General features: G+C 31.1%; 1 long non-coding RNA gene across 1 annotated transcript; it reads left to right on the top strand.

The window, feature by feature from the left end:
* The first annotated feature begins 1,546 nt into the window (after positions 1-1,546).
* LOC128133796 (uncharacterized) lies at positions 1,547-1,954 on the top strand. Its single transcript, XR_008232096.1, has 2 exons — positions 1,547-1,792; positions 1,879-1,954. It is a non-coding gene; the product is annotated as an uncharacterized LOC128133796 (long non-coding RNA).
* The last annotated feature ends 1,401 nt before the right edge of the window (positions 1,955-3,355 follow it).

Below are 3,355 nucleotides of genomic sequence, written 5' to 3'. Positions count from 1 at the left end.
GGAACCAGTTTTGTAGTTGTAAGTTTGGAAAAAATTCAAGTATCATTTTCATTCAATTCCTACATTTAATTTCCTAATATAACAGGTTGACTTCTTGTTTGATCAAGGTGACGTAAGCAAATTGATCTAAGGGTGTAAAACCTATACAGAAAACACAAACAACGGCTCAGATTGTTTTAGATGATGTCATAATGTTTCTCTTTTAATAATATTTATAGATGGTTTCTGAACTTTATTGTTGAAAATATAGTTCCCTGATAAAGTTAAAATACAAATTAGAGCGTAAGAAATTGTTATGAGTTATATAAATGTGAAACATATATTTTTAAATTCGAGTATATAGAAATTTGTACCATTTGAAGTATGATGAATACTTGTATGCTGATATACACATGATTTGGCTGAGTTTATATTTTCCTTAACTAAGGTAACATCTGTATAGTTATTTGTAGATATTAATCTAACACGACAACCGTAGACATTTGTTATATAATTAGAAAAAATGGTTATAATAATAAAAGAAATATTAATTATTATAAATTCACTAAATTAAATAGTTTTGCAAATTGAATATAATTTTTATATTTGCAAATCAATTGTAAAATAAACGAATATAAATACTGTTATTTGACATGTAAGAAGTACGTATAATAGAGGAATTTTGATGGCTTGATGTGCTTGGTAATACTTTGGATTTTCTATTATCTAAATATAACTTTCTAATTTTTCTCATCTCTTTAGTGTTTGTAGATTCTGTAATATTATTTGAACATTTAAAATAGTAGAAAACAACTTAAAGACATTTTTTTTATATTAAGATAAAATATATTTTAATTAATTTTATTTTAATTTTTTAAATAAAAATGAATAACATATTTACAATCTATCAATAAAACCTATTATAATTATAAATGCAAAATAAAGAAACAAGATTACCGTATTGGCTAAAATTAATAGCATGTCCGGTAGGTGTACGATGAGATGATGATGTAGTACAAAGTTTTTTGGATTTTCTGTTATCCAAATGTAATTTTCTGTTTTTTCTTCTCTCTCTAACGTCCATTGCATTCGTGTTCTTGTTTGATATATAATAAAAATAAAAAAGTACCGTGAAAAGCAAAATTAATAATTTGATAGTAAATGTTACATCGATTGGTAGCTTATATAATTTGTATAAACTTCATTTGACGAATTGAATAGTAACAAAATAGAAATAAATGATATTTCTAAATCATAAAACTACATAATTATATATAAATCAAATTTACTTATTAAATTGTTGAGCATAATATATAAAATGGCAATTTAAATAGTTTATGTCATGTTAAATTCTAATTTAATAAATACGGCATATCAATATAAATTCTTAGTTAATTATTTAAACTATAGTTATTTCAATAATAAATGAGGATATATATCAATTCAAAATATTTAAATATTATTGATATAAAAAATTAGAAAAATAAACATTATTTGAAGGCTTCACATAAGTAATAACCTATTTCTCCCACGTACAAGAAAATCAATTAGTAATAATAACCCCTATTTTTCCCTTTTGCTTTAATAAAAACAAAGACCTAGAACAATCGAATATCGAAATTGATATCTCCGCAATCAAGATTAACATCTCCAAGGCATTCATTTCAAAAAGATGCGGAAGTTTGTCCATTGCTATCGTGAAGGCAAATAGGAATATACGATAATCGAATCAAATTTGAAGGGAGTAGAAACTTATACCGATGTTACAATTGAAGGTACAAACGGATAGGGTCTGAAGATGTGACAATTGAAGGTAAGATGTAAATTTTTGTTAACAATAGTTTTTTTTAACAAAACATAGATTAGTTGGAAGAAATTATACCAGATTATTTTTTGCAGAAATTTGATTCTTATGAAGAACTTATAGAAAACCGAAATAGTATGAGGTGTAACTCAAAATACTTCAAGAGCAAAGGCACAATCAGGTAAATTTCAATTTACTGAAAGTATGATTTTCATACTTTGTGCGTAATAGTTTGAAAATTTGAAATTAGAATTTCCAAGATTTTAGGGTTAAATTTGTGCATTTGATTAATATTAGCAAATAATTTGTTAATTGAATTTAATATACCTTCCGAAATTAGATAGCGATTTTTATAAAGATTAGCTAGATATTATGGTTAAATATGTGCAAAACTTAGGACAAACTCATATTAGTGCCTAGTGAGTGGTTTGAAATTGAAAGCAATGGTTTAGCACAAAAAATGAATCTAGATTGCAATTTCTTTCACCTGACAGCAAGATTTGAAGACAAAAAATGGCAAACAATTGCCCAAAATAGCAGAATTTTAAGAATACAACATACGGGTAGGGTAAGGGTTACCTGCATATATGCACTGTAACATCCGGAATGCCAGGTATCATAATTTAATTATTTATTTTGGGTGCAGAAGAGGGACTCGACGAGTTGGCGCTTAAACTCGTCGAGTAGGATCGCGATTTGCTGACTGGATTAATGAATGGACTTGATGAGTCGGTAAGGCGACTCGACGAGTCCGAGCTGTAGACAGAAAACCCTAAATTATTGGGCCTATGCCCTATTTAAGGGTCCTTATAGCTCTCAGTTGCGGCTACCATTCCAGAGAAAAGAACCCTAATGAGCTTGAGAGTATAGTGTGATCTTGAGCCTTTTTGGTGTGATTTTGAAAAGGAAGAGAAGGGATTCAGCAGGAAGGACCAAAGGAGGTTAGGATTCTGAGACATTCAACTAGGGATCTCCATTTTGAGGTAGTGATTCGACCCTTTCTTCTATTTTGTGTAGAATCCTTGAATCTAGGGTTTTCTTTACCCTTTCTTGGTTAGAATATGATGCTTATGAGGTCCCATTGAGAAATAGACATTGGATCTGGACCTTGAGAGGTCCAGAGAGCCCCAGCCTTCCAGCTTTATTCTGTTCCATTGGAGTTGTGAACCTAGGTTGCTATTTCAGGAGCTATTTCTTCAAATAAGGCCATATGAGTGTTGCATGAGCTTAAAGATTGGATATTTACGTGATTATTAGGTGTTAGAAGGTCGGATCTACAAGTTGGAGAAACAGATCTAACCTCAGAAGGTCATTTGAGTGTTGCCATGGAGGGAACTCGCCGAGTCCATAAGAGGACTCGACAAGTCGAGACCGGTTGCCCCACGATTCGTGACCCATGGTAACCCGTCGAGTGAAGAGTTAACTCGACGAGCCGAGTGAGGCCATAGGAGGATTCAGAGGACACGCATGGACTTGCTAAGTCACCCAGGTGCACTCGACGACTCTGGTCAAAGTTGGACCGTTAACTAGAGTTGACTTTCAGTTGACCTTGAGGTTTTAGTCAAGCTGATT

This window comes from Lactuca sativa, chromosome 4 (genome assembly GCF_002870075.4).
Source record: "Lactuca sativa cultivar Salinas chromosome 4, Lsat_Salinas_v11, whole genome shotgun sequence".
NCBI classification, from domain to species: Eukaryota; Viridiplantae; Streptophyta; class Magnoliopsida; order Asterales; family Asteraceae; genus Lactuca; species Lactuca sativa.
Note: the sequence above shows the minus strand (reverse complement) of the source record. Positions and strands in the feature narration are given on the sequence as shown.